Source organism: Bactrocera oleae, chromosome 5 (assembly GCF_042242935.1).
Source record: "Bactrocera oleae isolate idBacOlea1 chromosome 5, idBacOlea1, whole genome shotgun sequence".
Taxonomy (NCBI): domain Eukaryota; kingdom Metazoa; phylum Arthropoda; class Insecta; order Diptera; family Tephritidae; genus Bactrocera; species Bactrocera oleae.
In genome coordinates this window covers 42,629,461-42,646,558 of record NC_091539.1, presented here as the reverse complement: position 1 = coordinate 42,646,558, position 17,098 = coordinate 42,629,461, and the positions used below count along the sequence as shown (strand labels likewise).

At 32.3% G+C, this 17,098-nt stretch overlaps 1 long non-coding RNA gene across 1 annotated transcript; it reads left to right on the top strand.

Moving 5' to 3' along the window:
- Positions 1–526: 526 nt before the first annotated feature.
- On the top strand, positions 527–3,143 carry LOC118681460 (uncharacterized). The gene is made up of 3 exons (XR_011396543.1): positions 527–1,567; positions 1,627–1,849; positions 2,576–3,143. It is a non-coding gene; the product is annotated as an uncharacterized lncRNA (long non-coding RNA).
- The last annotated feature ends 13,955 nt before the right edge of the window (positions 3,144–17,098 follow it).

The following is a 17,098-nucleotide window of genomic DNA, read 5'->3' as shown; positions in this document are numbered from 1 at the left end:
AGTATCGGGCGAAACATTTTCAACTAGAGCGAAGTCCTCGATTTTTTTCTTTACAATCCCAATTTTCCTTCGAATTGCCTTTTGTTTCTTGTTTCTAAAATGATCATTGCGATCTTTTTTCTTTTGCCGGTTATATTTAAAAACAATTTAAAATGTATGGCAATTCGCCGCGACAAAACAATTGCAAATCTGTTTGTTTAACTATATAACTGTAAAAAATACTCAAACTTTGTTTCTTTTTCTAACTGTATTGAGTTTGTATTGATTGAAACACTTACTGAGCATAAATTTTGCGCTGAATTTTTTGTAAAAATATGTTTTTTTTTAAATTTGTGACAAAGAACTTCTCAAAAATAAATTTCTATAAAGTATAAGTTTTCAATCAAACGAATAATTTCAAACTATATTAGAAACGGCCGACCAAAATGATTTGATGAAAAAACTGACAGCGCAATTGTAAAAGAAGTAAAAAAGTTTCCTTTGCGCTTTGAGCTCCGCATTTGGTAAAGGAGCTTGGGTTATCAATCTGCTCACGAACGGTCGCTCGTCGCCTGAATGACGCGGATTTACGCAGTTACCGACTCGTGAAGAATACGCTTATTAGCAAACGTAACCAACTAAGACGATTACAGTTGGCTAAAGATCATATGGAATGGCCGATAAGCAAGCCGAAAACTGTTCTATTCAATGTGAGTCAAAATTAAATTGGTAGGAAGTGATGGCTTGTGTTAGGTGCGACGTCCACGAAATAAACGTCTTAAAAATTCCTATTGTCTAAAAACAGTCAAACATAGTGGCTACGTCATGGTCTGGAGATGCTTTTCTGCTGCTGGTTTGGGGCCGTAATGCTGCTACATGCTGAATGGGAAATACCACTTAAGTGTGTCTTCCAACAGGATAACGACGAAGCATACGGCAAAGGTCCTAAAATCACGTTGACATTTTTCTCGATTAATAACTAGAATAACCAGACGCAGCCGTCATGAACATTTCCATACTACGATTTCATTATTACTGTTTTGGACCTGAATCACCAAACATCCACAGAGCGCTCATTGGTCCACTTTGAATGTCAATGTGAAGGCGAAAAGCATCGCACAAACCAATTGCAACTAATTGTGATGATGAACATACATTCCGCACAGTACGTTGGTATTAAAAATATATGCACACTGTAAAAGTCAACAAATGCGAGTAATTTTCAAGGAAACATTTAAACCAACCAATTGTTTCAATTTTTAATCATCAATGCAATTAAATACCGCAGCGCGATAAACGAAAAGAAGGTATAAAATAAACTGCCGTGATATATAATACATTCATACATATACTCATATGAATTATTATATATACCATATATATGTATGCACAATATATAAAATTTTTTAAGAAAGCAGCAACCTTGAACGATCAGCAAAAAAATAGAAAAATTGCGAGAATCAAAAACCTAAAAGGATTGTGTGATGCTGACTGACGCCACATGAAAAAGAAACGCGTGGGCGGCATTGAATAGACGGAATTGTGGACGCTTCATATTCAAATAATTCATACATACCCGAGTATACGCGTAAATTAATTTGAAATAGAATTTGGAAATTGTGTATGATAGACACTAAAATTTTTTAGAAAATTGAAAACAACAACAGCAAGAATTTGACACGCATGCAAATGCTACGTGAAAGAAGAAATAATTTGCCAAATTTTAGCTTGCACACGCCACATATATAAGTAAAATATGTATGTGTAACAAGTAAGGAAGTACTAAGTTCGGGTGTAACCGGACATTTTATACTTGATTTGTGCACTGGAAAGTGAGAGAATCATATGGAATTTAAAATTGTGCTATATGGTAAGGAGGCGTGGTTATAGTCCGATTTGAGATATTGTGACATAGGCTCATCAGGATTATGTTATATACCAAATTTGGTTGAAATTGGTCCAGTAGATCCTAAGATATGAGTTTTCACCTAAATATCGGCGATGCGACGCTCATCGTCTAAATTTTACCCCGGCTCTTATAAAGCCCACTTTAAAACTTCATCCTGGTCGTAAAATTTAATGTCTCTAGCGCATTTGGTTACTGATTTACCCCGCTTTAAGTAGTTTTAAAAAAACCGTTATATGGGGAGAGCGCGGGATTATAATTCGATTTCATCCATTTACACAGTTTTGGTAAGGATTCTAATGGAATTTTTCCTAAGCGAATTCGGTTATTGTTGCTTGAATAGTTTAGGAGATATGTACATTAAACCTACTAAAGGGCATGGTCATTTTCAATATCTTTAATTCACTGATGTCCCTTTCTACTGCAATCTCCTATACCAAATAATGGGTTTATATCTTAATTTGTTGCTTAGTTATGACATTTTATAGGTTTTCGATAAATGGCGTGACTTTACGTTTTTGCCAAAAAACACTTGTACCAAGTTTTATTACGATATCTCAATTTTTACTCAAGTTACAGCTTGCACAGACAGACGGACGAACGTACAGACAGACATCCGGATTTCGACTCATCTCAACACCCTGATCATTTATATATATATAACATTATAGCTTGCTCGTATAATTTCAGGTGATACAAACAACTGTTAGGTGGACAAAACTATTATACTACGTAGCAACATGTTGCAAGAGTATAAAAAAATGTAAGTAATTTGCTGACGCAACAGACGGAAGCCAGAATTTCTTCGCATATCTCTCATTCTTTTTTTATTACTATATTATTATTAGATATATGTAGATATTAAATACCTCTAAGTTGTCACGATGTTTACCAAAATACGAAATTTTAATCGGCCTAACCTTAACAAACAACTATCGGTTGCGAGTTGTTACTGCGTGAGAAAGACGATGCATTTTAGCCTTCTTTATTGCATGAACGAATTGACGACAAAGCGGGTACAAATCCCTTAGTGTTGTCATAATCAAAACTGACATTTCGCTGACAGCTTTTCGCTTAACAGAAGGCAAATGTGCACAGGAATGTGAAAAACGAGAGTATTTAAATAGCTTGAGTTCAGAGTCGTATTTACTTACATTATAGCTAAGAGAGAACATAAAATAAACTTGATCCAAAATTAATATTTGTTAAGAGCTTTCGCTCAAAAAACCCTTGCAAATTGACACTAAAATTTTACGTAGAACGCATTCTTGCTATAATTAGCTTTTTAAATTACTCCACAACTTCAAAATTTCCAGATTAATAACAATTGAATAAATTAAAAATATATTGTACCTTATTATATGTAACGATAGAATACTTAGCAACCAGTTACGGTGAATAATAGATAAAGAAGAATACTCCTCTTGAGAGAGGAAGTAGGAGTGTATACGAAACGATAATTTAAATTTAATTTCTATACTGAAGGATATTTAATTTTATATCAACATATCTATACATATAATATCATATCATGTGCTTGGCATTTACCTGATAATTATCAATGCTTTTCATCTCTTTCTTTATGAATCTTCAATAATTGTAGTTTACGAACAGTATGGTGTTCAATCCCATTCAAAATTCGTTTTTAGAAGTTTCTTTTAATATTGTATTCGCTGTTGCATTGATGCTATGAAGTTTTTGAGGAAAGAAATAATCATAAAATTCTAATCCTCGAACGACTCTTTCAAAATTTTGTTTTTCCCCCGGGGTAATATTTTAGGTTAGAACTGCGGGGTTTACATTTTGTAAATGTTTATGAAAATAATTCTCACCCTTTCCACCTTATCCATTATTTTCGAAATCTACACAAAATCTATGGTAGTCCATCGGGAGGCTGGCGGCTCTTTTAATTTCAATGGGAGATGCTAGAATTGAATGCGTATATTTTGTAATTAGATCTAATCTTCAAAAGGTTCTTAAAGACCGAATATTTGTATTTGATTGTGGTTGATTTTAAAAAAAGTTGTTTACTATACGATCTAAAGAAGGTATAAGTTGGACGTTATTGAATTTTTGTTAGCTTTCTTATGCTCGGTAAAACGTAAGTGGAGCGATCCCTTGTGTTACAAATCAATGAAAAGGAATAATTCCACTTTTAATATCCACCGTATTTTCCGGACCTAGCCTCTCTTGGGGAAAGTCACCCCTGTTCTCAAGCCTCAAGCGAATGGTCACTGGAAAGAAATCGCTGCCACGAGATGAAACAAATTGTATCAAAAAGTTCGTGAACCGTTAATCTGTGTAATAGCTTTTTAATAATAAAAGCGAATTTTTGTTCTTCAGAAATTAAATATATTATAAAAATTAATCTGTGTGCAAAATATGCTTAGTAGAGTGGACTAAAAAAATTAATTTTTTTCTTTAGTTACCGTGAAAATTATCGTCGCACTGTGATTTTTAATATCCCGTATAAATAACACTGTAATATTTTTTTATTTTGTTCGGATGTTTAATGCATTTGTTTTTGTAATTTAACGATCTTGTCACCTTCTGCGAAAAAGATTTCAGAAAATTCTTCCTAAATCGACTTGCTCGAAAGTTATTCGAGTACAACATTAAATCGTAAAAGATAATTTTACAATTTTTTACATGGTTTCACAAAATAATGCCTCAAAATCATAAAATAACTAATTTTTTAAGACTTTTGACAATTGAAAAAAGCGGTAAAAAGACATTTTATTATTAATTTAGTTGGTAATAATAGTATATTACATTAGAAATTTTTATTATCTTAAAGCTTAGTTAAAAAAATATGAATTATATATTTCTTTATTTCAATATTGTTATTGAAAACTATTCGAACAACTCTTAATATCTAGTAATTTCATCTTTTAGGTAAATATGTTTACAAAACACTTTCTTGGCGTTACTTTAGAAATTTAATTCACAAAAAACTAATATTGACTTTCAGTTAATAATTATAACCTACTAGAAGAAGCCTTTGTACGTGTGTATATACAAATCACGAGCACCAAAATTAAAAAAATGTAAACACTGCAATGTTTTAAAAATACTCTTATATTTATCTAAGTTTCGTGGATGATGTGTGCTCCCGATTTTTCTGTTCCTTTATGATGACGTCAATGCTTAAAAATCATATAAATCAATCCTGCATACAATCGTATATGTTTCTTCTACTATATCTATACTATATATCTTTAAAAGTATACATACAATATCAGTATTTTTGATTTTTTTTGCAAATCATTTGCTTTGCTTCGCCGATAGTCTCCTAAAAAATTCTGATATAATGCAGAGTGAGTTTGTATAATTTTTCGCTAATAATTCTAGGAATTTACATAAGTATAGAAAAATTAGAAATGCAGAAGTGTGCTGAGCTTTTGTAGATAGTTGGTTATGTATATAGACATGTCATGGTCAGGGTCAGTTTATAGTGCATTTTTTATAGTCACATACATATATGTATACATATGTATTTTCTTATATTAAACTACTTTTGCGTTTCAGATTTAATTTAAAATTTCACTATAGTTCCCAACTACATATACATATAAATTGTATGCACATATTTGGATTTAATGGTATACATTTTTGTGAATATCAATTTATAGGTGGACGAACACTTTTATTAAGCATTATTTGAATTAATTACTTCGAACTTTCCATTGTGTCACATGAACTTCGCTTACACAATTTTTTTTTCTCCAATGTATACAAATTAGTAAGGTAGAAGTAATCAATTATGAAAAAAGGTCTCGCTTAGCTCTAAATTTTTAAAAACAATAAAAAAAAGTTGATTTTGGCTTCACGTAAGCTACACTACCCATCACAGGTGCATTTCTAAATGCAACTACAAGTACTTAGTCCTGCCATAAGTGCTGTTACAAGTTCAGGCCGTTATAAAAGCAAACTGTAATACATAAATTGTTTATTAAAATTAATTTATTAAACAATGTACATATTAAATGAGTGATGAATTGTATTCGAAATGGTCACCTTTTGCTTTCACATAACCCTCGAACGGTTCAGCCATTTATCTATAGCAGCACGTACAGTTTCTATTGGTATTGTCCGACGCTGCTGGAACCAACGATTTTTTGAGACTCTCCAAATTTTTGTGGGATAGTCGACAGGACATGCTCTTCAATCACTGGTTTACCACGCTTTCTAAAACATCCTGCTGGTACACTTTTGCCCCAGTTTTAATCCTTTCTTCACAGGAGTGAAGAAGTGTAACGCCTTTATAGCAGACTCTTCATTAAACCATTACAGCAGCTGAATGGTGTGCACTTTGAGCTCATGGAATAACCTATTTTGCATCTTTGGAAGCTTTTTGTATTTTGTCGTTTTGCTCATAAGGAACTTCTTCTACAGTGACCATTTTTTCATCTATAAAAAGTGTATTTTCATGGCCCTTGAACGCGTGCCACTGAAGAAGCCGCTTGCATCGGTTAAACCTAATTAGCTTCGAGCACGTTGTGATCTACATCGTGAATGAACATTATAATACAATACATAAATGTAATCAATGCTTACGCGTATAACTTCAAAACAACTCACCAAAAATCTATTTAAATTTTCAACGATCCACCCGCTGGCAATACACCTTCTTTCTTTTACAGAAATACAAACGCTTACAGGTACTTACATACCGATAAATGCCTCCCATTTACTCTCTGTGCTGAAAATAAGCTCTCACCCTGACATTAATAAATGAAAATACATATAAAATTCATATGTGTGCGTAGATATACCTTAACTACACACACACACACTTATAAATTTGGGTGTTACATGGTTTTGTAAACGCGGCGAATGCTCTGAGAATAATTCCCAATAATGGCGAACTAAAATGTGAATGAGTATGACGCTGTAAACTTTACGTACATGCTTATGTATATATATTTACATGTGTGTACTAAGAATAATTGTAGCAATTTAAAAACACTGCGTCACGAATACCCAGAGGATTGACAGAAATGTGTCATTGTAAATACAAAAAAGAATAATATTTACATTAACTTTCGTCCGCAAGTTTGCAAAGCTGTAGAAAAAACAAATATGAGAGGCTTCTTTTGAATGTTAGTAGAAAATAGTCAATAATATGTTTTTATAAAATTATTTATTAATGACGGAGATGTCTTGTAGGTATGTAAATATATGTACATATGCATGTCTATATGTGCAAGGGTAGAAGTAACCACTAATGGCCAAAGGAAATTTTATTATTTGTTAAATTACACTAGTTTACACCGAAAAAACAACAGTTTATAAACCAATATTTTTTTTTATCTATACCATTTTCTTTTCTAAAAAAAAGGAAACAAGAAAACGGTATTTTTGTTTTAAAATCCCAGCAAGGTGCCTTATGAAAGATTGATTAATTTACCGGCAACTTGAAACTCAAAACTAAGAGGTAGATACCAGAGGGCCAGATGATTTGTTTACCGGATGTCTGTCTGTCCAACAACTTATCCGTGCAAGCATAACTTGAGTAATAATTGAAATATCTTAAATGAACTTGATACACTTGTGTCTTGGCATCACTTTACTTGCTATAAAATTCGTTCTCTCAACTGTTCTAAGATAAATCTATAATCAATGATGTTATCGAAATAGAAACAAGAAAAAACGTTAACTTCGGTTGCACCGAAGCTATAATACCCTTCACAAATACAAAGGCCCCTTACAAGAATTTGATTCCGAACGTTCAATTTGTATGGTAGCTATATGATATAGTGATCTGATCCGACCGATTTCTGCGGAGAATAATTTGTTGCCTTAAGCGATAACTCGCGCCTAATTTCGTGAAGATACCCCGTCAAATAAACAAATCTTCCATGCAAGCACTTTACTCCGATCGTACAGTTAATATGGAAGCTATATGCTATAGTCATCCGATCTATACAATTTCTTTGGCGATTAGATTATTGCCTTAAATAATAGTCCGTGCCAAATTTCGTGAAGATACCTCGTCAAATGAAAGAGTTTTCCATTCAAGCACTTGATTCCGATTGTTCAGTTTGTATGGCAGCTATATGCTATAGTGGTCTCATATCGGCCGTTCCGACAAATGAGCAGCTTCTTTGTGAGAAAAGGACAGGTGCAAAATTTTAGATCGATAGCTTAAAAACTGAGGAACTAGTTTGTATATATACAGACAGACGGACATGGACTTAAAATTACGGTCAATTTGCAAGAAAATGTTAATGGAATCATCTTGTGATGTTGATAATGAGGCTTGTCACTAAAATCATATATCGGTTCAGTACTACTGCCATCATAATGATTTTCATTATTCCAGTTGACTTAAAAACATTTTTTGGGAATTGGACCACAATACAAAGTTTGCTGAAAAAATAGAATTTGTGTATAAAAAATGTTTGGATTGGCATTACTTTTGATGGAACCACTTTATAATTGAATTGGGCTTTTTGAACGTATTTTTTTTACAAAGGTAATTAACAAAAGAAAATTAATGTATTTATTATTTATTTTGCAAAACTAACGGCTATTGTTTCAATTGACACAAATAATATAACAACGTAGTTAAATTAATAATTATAAGAATAATAAAGTACAAAAACAAAAAAAAAACATTTTAAATAACATAATTTACTATATATTACTATAAAAATATATATATATATTAATTATTATAAATACTCATTATATGTTTTTTAAATAGAGGCTTTTTTTATGATAAAATTGTAAAATTTTATTGAAATGACTTCAAAACTTAAATGACTTCGAGCGAAACTAAATTGTTTATTTATATCGTTTGTACATTCAGTGATATTGCTGTTTACTTTCACAATATAGTTTTTTTCCACACACGTGCAAAACAATATTTCTTCCTCTTCTAAGATTTGATAAGTTTTTGCCCACTGAACCGTTGCTATTTGTGCAATATTGAATGGGCATTTAAATATAAGGAACATGTGTTCAGCAGATATAATAACATATGTACATGCAAAGTAAATGCTGTCTGTGCTTTGGTACACTTGTTTTGCACTATAGCCAATTGTGCTGTTACACTCAAATGCATCAAAAGAAATCATTTGAAAAATGTGTGGAGAGGTATCGTAAAGCGGAATAAGAATATTATTTCGACAAATAATAAATAATTTAAAAAAAAAATTCAATTAACTTAAGTTTTGAAAAGTATCTCAAATAATTGTAGTTATTTGGAGTAAATATGTTCATATTTGAAACTGAAGAACTTACTCGAAATTCGTATACTTTCTATTGTGTATATTTTTGATCAATAAAAAATTCGAATTTTCGGAAAGTGTTCGACAAACAATTAAAAAAACGTTAACTTCGGCTAGACCGAAGCTTTAGTGAATTTTTTGTAGCATAAAAGCGTATAAAAAAGTCTTTATCTTGGTTTTGATCTCTCTGTTTGAATGGCTATAGCTGCTATTTTTGTCCGATCTGTACAATTTCTTTAGAAATTGTAGCGATGCTTGGAATAATAATCTATGCCAAACTTCGTGTCAAATAAAAAAGTTTTCTATGGGATAAGGGACTAATTCGCGTATATACAGACGGACAAATAGACATAAACTGACTCATCTCGTCACGCTGCTCATTTATGTATATACTTTCTTTCTATGCGCTATCTTCTGGGTATAATAAAATAGCGTGTATACTAAGAAGCAGCGCTGCAAATAATTCATTAAGAAGATATTTGAATTAAAATTAAAATTGATTTTTTTTTTATTTTTTAATTCCCAAAAACTTAGAAAAAAGTAATTTTAAATTTTCTAATTCGAAATACCGGATTGAAAAACTAGAAACAAATTTTTAATTCTCAAAGTTGGATTTAAAAGGAAAAAATAAAAATTTAATCCCAAATGTCAGATTTAAAATGTTAGTCTCAAATTTATAACTAAAAATTAAAAAATTGTGTTTTTAAATTAGAAATTATTCCGCACTGCGCACTACGTGTTCTCCCATTTTAGTTAGCTTTGCAAAAGGGTAGCTTATTTTAATAAAATGTCAATATCAGTAGTTTAACATTCTTCATGTTATTTACATTTAATTACTTTTAATTATAGTGTTTTAGAAATATTTGAATTCTTCTGATAAAGGACCGATCGACAGAAACTGTCATATACGAAGTGTTTAATGTAATTAAAAAGTCACCAACAGTACACAATGGCTTAACACAGAAGGAGCTTTTAACAATATAGAAATAAGTACGACTATTGATTCTCTGTCACATGGAGGTTTAAATGACATGGTTTACAGATGCACACGACCGATGCTTATAAACAGAATGATTATAGCATCACATAGATCAGCGACCCGAACAAGCCACGTAAGCAGAGGCACTCCTCAAGGAGGTGTCCTTTCCTCGCTTTTACGAATAGTGGCGCTAAATGAAATACTACTTCAGCTCAATGGAGAAGGGGTGAAAGCAATAGCATATGCAGAGGACATATTGTTGATGGTATCAGGGATGTTTCCTTTCACAATCAGTGAGATTATGAAAAAAGTCCAACGAAGGTTACACCTATAAGACGAGAACAAAGAACTAGGTGTAAACCATAGTAAAACGGAACTGATGCTTTTCACGAATAAAACAAAAACAGCTCAATTTAATCTTCCCTCACTTGGTGGTACAACAATTTCTCTGTCCCCAAATACAGCCTATTACACGTGCAAAAGAATACTTAGCAATAACTGGAACCTGAACCCAAATAAAGTCATGTGGACATATGAAGCCTCTATCTAGAGACGGATGTATACTCCAATGATCTCGAAATATCTATCTCTATACGCCTACCAAACTCAGCCAGCATCTTCCAAGCGGAAGTACTAGGTATAGAGATAGCCTGTGATGTTCTATTGAATAATTACAACGCCACAGATTAATTCCAGCGTAGTAAACAATTGCAGGAAAATTTTAAGCTCACTGGCAGGTCAACTCCGTTTGTCTACAAAATCCCGGGCCACAGGTACAGTTTCGATAACGAAAGAGCAGACGAGTTGGCCAAGCTAGGAGCCTCCTTAGACGACAGAGTTAATACCATTTCCGCTGGGAACGACCAAAAGATAACTTTATACATACGTTTTCAACAAATAGCTACAAAGCAGATGGAAAGCAATAAATAACTGCAAGATAACGAAGCAGATATTAACCTAGTATGATAAGACTCGAACTAAGGACATATTACATAGGGCCAGGAACAGTATGTACATACTTACAGCTACTAAACAACTAAAACAAAAAAGGCAAAACGAATAGAGCACCAACTAGTTTGAGTGCAGCGGTGAAACGAGTTGGCCAAGCTAGGAGCCTCCTTAGACGACAGAGTTAATACCATTTCCGCTGGGAACGACCAAAAGATAACTTTATACATACGTTTTCAACAAATAGCTACAAAGCAGATGGAAAGCAATAAATAACTGCAAGATAACGAAGCAGATATTAACCTAGTATGATAAGACTCGAACTAAGGACATATTACATAGGGCCAGGAACAGTATGTACATACTTACAGCTACTAAACAACTAAAACAAAAAAGGCAAAACGAATAGAGCACCAACTAGTTTGAGTGCAGCGGTGAAACGAGACAGCAAGATTAAAAAGGTCCTATGATAGAGCAACAAAATAGCGCATTCAGAGCTAATTGAACTCAGGGTGGTAGCACTCCTACCTATCTAACAATCTAATTTTCGCTGTCTAAAGTACATATAGTGGGACATACAAAACCTATAACATTTGGACACGCCGTTTAGTGGTGATCCTAGACTGGCTAGTGCTCCTGATGATGGAATCACTTAAGATCCTCTAGAGCACCAGAAGGATGAGCGACACATTTCGTACATTACGAAATCGCATTTGACAATTAGTGAAATATTTAAAATTAGGTAGACAGCTAAATGCTAAATTTGGAGAACTGATCTGCATATTACATTTGTGACGAATTCCATCATCTCCATACTAAGTATATTAAGTGCACTTATCAAAAGAAAACTATAATATAAAAAATTATTTAAAATGAGTACTAAAGCGGACTAACAGCCGTTTGTCCACACTCATTCACACACTGTGTTCACCAATCACAGTAGAGACATACCGAGATTTATAGAGGGTTAGGTCAGTAACTAACTACTACAGACGCAACGCCAAAACAAATCAAATGCACTTGAAGTAAATCAAATGATTTTACAGGCAATGTAACGAGAATGTAATTATATATATGTGTGTGTGTAGCAGCGAGTGCACTGTAAATGCACTGTTAACGAACCAATGGAGAGACTGCAAGAAAAACTAGCACACGAAAATATTATATGTAATTCACATACACGTGAACACACTCTCTGAGCACCAAATTATTATTTGCGCATGTATGCGGCTTTGTAACGTATATATGTATATATGTGTGTATTTGTTATGTATTACGAAGTATTCATTGACAATTTTGTGCTAAACAATTCCAAGTATTTTCATTTTCAAGTATGACGAAAATTCCCGCGTTCGCTTCTGCTCAACATAATGATATTTTCAACGGCAGACACGCATGCTGATCGCCGGCAACACGTGTGTTGCATCAGACTTTTTGGCTATGAACGTGAGACGTCTAAAGATTATAGCAATCACTATCAACTGTACATTCTTATATATTTATTCAAATGTATGTATGTTTTTATTTTGATACCAAACATAAACATTGATTTTTCAGAAAAAAGAAAATAAAAATGGCGCGTGAATAGGTAACCAAACGGAAATAGAGACTACGAGTATTTAGGGAACAAATAATAAGTCGCTTTTAAGGAACCAAAAATAATTTAAGCAGCAAATTAGAAGTTAACAGTGTTCACTCATCAAGTCATCTGGACATACTTACTTTACTTAAAACAATTTGGATTATAACATACCATAGATGGCTGAAAATAGCAAAAAACAAAACATTTTTTTAATCTTTGACCTCGAGTAAATTTTTTTCCACATACTGGAACGATGAGGCGTTTTTTACTCACTTTCAACTTGTTGTAAATTTATGCATCTTTGAATGTCGAGATTGACCGGATTATGATTAGAAAAACATTATTGATGAAAGTCATCGCTTGATAAATGGTATGACAAATCTGCCCTAACATATTCAACGTTCAAGTACTGGCTTACTGAATTTCTGCGTAACTGTATCAGTACATTAGAAAAATTCATGACCATTAAGGAAATTGAGTGAGTTAGTTAACATCAATAGTATCTCAAGGGAATACATATGTCAGACCACCCACGAATTTTTAAAAATAAAAAATCTTTGCGTACGATGGGTTCAGCGTTTTTTAAACATATACATATACATATGTACCAATCCGACATCCACCGTCTTCGGCAGATTTAGTCTCCGAGACAAAATAGTCCTCTTTCCGCAACTCCAAAAGTGGCTCGATGGAAAAATATTTCACTCAAATAAAGGAAACGCATATTGATCACTATCGAAATACGGTAGGACCGTTACAACAAATGAACACCTATTGCTGAAATTATCTCGAAGTAAGAAAAGAATGAAGCCATGTTTTAATTAGCAAAACTTTATTTCATTGTTCGACCAAATACTTTTCAGCCCATGTTAATCTGATTTCTTTTAATTTAAAGTCAGTATATGTATATAGTAAATTTTAAAGCAGTTATCTACATATATACTATTTACTGCCAAGGTTTATATAGAATATAAGTTCTTAATCCAGAGGTGTTAAATCGCATGATCTTGGCAGCCATTTGACTGGGCCATTTCTCGAAATTAACGAGTCACTTTGCAAGCAATGTGTCCATGTGCAGACGTAAAACATGAGGCGGCGCACCGTCTTCTTGGATATAGAGATCGTCCGCGTCAATTTCATCAAAGTCCGGGAAAAATGTCGGTCAACATCGTGTTATAACGCTCGCTATTGATAGTAATGGCATTTTCTGCCTCATTTCGAAAGAATTAAGGCCCGATAATGCCGCCATACCACATTCCGCACTAAACGGTCAATTTTGGGGATACAATTGAGTTTCCTGGACCACACGAGGATTTGACTCACCCCAATACCGACAATTTTGTTGGTTGACGAAACCATTAAACCAGAAATGGGCCTCATCTGAGCAGATGATTTTTCACATGAGCTCTTACAGTGGCCACCTATAGGTAAACGCTGTATTGTCTAGATTACTTATAGGAGTTATGTTTGGTGAATTTATTAAATTTTTATCTTATATATTGTATATAATATATATAATGAGTAATAGTTTTTTATACTATTTTTTTATTATTTATAAATTAGATATATTGTACATATGTATATAAGTATGTGTAGATAAATACACACTATTCCCTCGAAAAAAACGAATTATAGTCCATTTTAGGCGCACAGTTTGGACTTTTGTGTGTAGTGTGTTTACTTCACCAAAATTTGTCTACGTTTCTCTATTGAATCGCACGCACGCGCCATTTTTTCTGCATACTTAAACAGCTAAGTAAATAGACACTCCATACATAAGCGGGTATGTATTTGTGTACATGGATAAGTAGAAATTGGCAAACAAAACGTAAACACGCCAAAAATGTTAGACGTAAAATAAAACTTAGGGAAAAGGAGAGGAAAATAAGAAAAATTATGTTTTCTATATTAACTTATCACACGCTGTCTGCAATTACATAGACAAGTCAGTGTATTATACTTATTGACTAACTAATATCCCTCGCTATTTTTAACGCTAGACTGTGATTTTACTGAGTAAATAATAATTTACCCTAAATAAAAAGCGTCACAAAGTGATCTTCAGTATAAAATTCCTGTATCTTCCAACAGCTTGTTTTGCTAAAAATTCTAAAAATACTCATATATCCAGATCTAGAAGCTTTAGTAATCAAGTACTCAAGAACGCAATTGATTTAGAAATATTTATCAATAATTTTTTATACATGTATATTTATATATGTATGTATGTACATGTATACAGTATTTTTAATAGTTAAAAGAACCGAATATTTTTTGTCTAACTTTCATTCAATTAAAAAACAACAAACAAATTTGAAGCAAAGCACTCTATAAACTTGTTTTCGAAAAATCATTAGACATCGAAATGATGTTATAAGTTTAATACATAATTGTGGAGACACAGACATAATCGTTTACTTACTTACCTACATACCTATGTATGTTTGTGAACGCACATAGTCATACACGCTGAGCTCCAAGATCTTAAGAGCCGAGCACTACCAGCATTTTAGTACACTAGGTCTCCCTCTCCGGTATCATTAGTTTTTAGTACAGTTGATTCGGCACAGCAATTCAAAAATCCGACGGCATGTAGAGTCGTAGCCAACGAAAGGTTTTCCTCTCTGTAAAACAAACACATGTCCACAGAGAAGAGATATTTACTTCCTCTATAGAGGCACACAAGCACTTGAGCTTTATACATATACTTCTGATATATTTTTCGGCAGTGTTCAACAAGTGTGGCGGCGAGTAAAATAAATTCTGTAAATAATTTCTAGAGTGGACAAATGTTTAGTATTTCTTATATGGTAAAAATGTGTGCTAAACCCTGCGAGAAATTGAAATGCTTGTTAATATACTTGTATTTTTAAAAAAATTGGTGACGAGTTCTCTTACAGTTAAAGTAATTGAGAAGTTGTCTTGTCAGTAACAATTGATTGACCATTCTGAATCCCTTATTACCAGTTTGTTACCAATAAATTAATTGAAAATGTTGTTTACCAAAATACCTTAGATTTAGCTAGAATTTTGTATGAACGTTTTTCAAAACTAGTCAAATTTATGTACACATCAATATTTTATTGCTTCTTAATTTGTAACAATTTTGTGGTAATAATTTAATAAATTGTTTTTAAAAATGTGTTAATTAAAAAGTTTTTTAATATAAGAAAAACTCCACATTTTATCATAAATAAAAAAAACTATTAAAATGGTAAATTTGACATTTTTTGAAAGTGAAAAAGTAGACATGAATCACACCTTTCCTTCCAATTCAATTGATCTCAGGCGTTGAAAAATACTGTTAAAGAGTTTAAGTTAATATTTTTTTTACATTTTTGTTTCAGGTTTAGCTTTGTTGTATTATATTTTAATTTCAGTTTTTTTTATTAAAATGTTATAGTTTTAATACTTGACCCTACAGTTTGTTATAGGTAACTGAAAAACTCTCTTTTAATTAACACTAAACAATTGTTTGATTTTTCTGCATGCTATATAAATTTTCTATAGCTGGGATATTGCTATAAAAATTAATAATAATAGACTTTTTTTCAAACAACAAATTTCATAGTACAAAAAGAAAACTACTTTTTATTTTTAAGAATAGTTTATTATTTTCTACATATTCTTTGCTATAAATTCTAGAGCAATAACAGTTCTATTTTTTACCGTATGTTACATAGTATGTTATGCAGTTATTTCTTGAGGGGGCACTTGAACAGGCAAGTAGTCGTTAAGATACACTTGTGGACACATAACTAGTCACTCGTTTTCCATTGTATTTTATAGTAAATATGGTTGTTTATTTTTAATGTAAAAAAAAATTTCGCTTTTACGTTACGACTTTAAGGCTTATCTTGATAAACTAAAGTAAATATATTATTATTTTATAATTATTCCTGTATATTATTATAAGCTTTTTATAGTATTGATGAGATAACATGTAGTATTTTGAGAATGTCATGTCTTTGTCATTTTATCTTTTCTTTTTTTTTTAAATAAATGTATCGTTTTTTTTTTTTACAAAAGACTGTTCATGTTTAATAAAAATGTAATATAAAATATACTTCCGAAGTAATGAAAACGAAGACCTTATATGCGATGAATTCAAAAAGTGATTTTATTTCCCTGGTAAGGAGTTCATCTTTTGAGCTGTAGTTGAAGTGTCAGTTCTGGTTTATCTAATACATTTAAACATTTGCCAATTTTACCTTAAGGAATGTAACTGATCTGGACACACAAATTATATCGCTGCACGATTCATTAATAAAAATTGTGTTTAAAACCTTTAAACAAATATTAATTTAAATTAGTAGTAAATGATATGAGTTTCCAATTATGTGGAAAACGATTTAATTATATGTTCACGACTGTATCTGACATATGCTAGGTGAGCGAAGGCGGACGTACACTGCTTGTATTGGTGTTGGTGCTGACGAACGCCTATAGATAGAGGTGCTCAGCGCGGT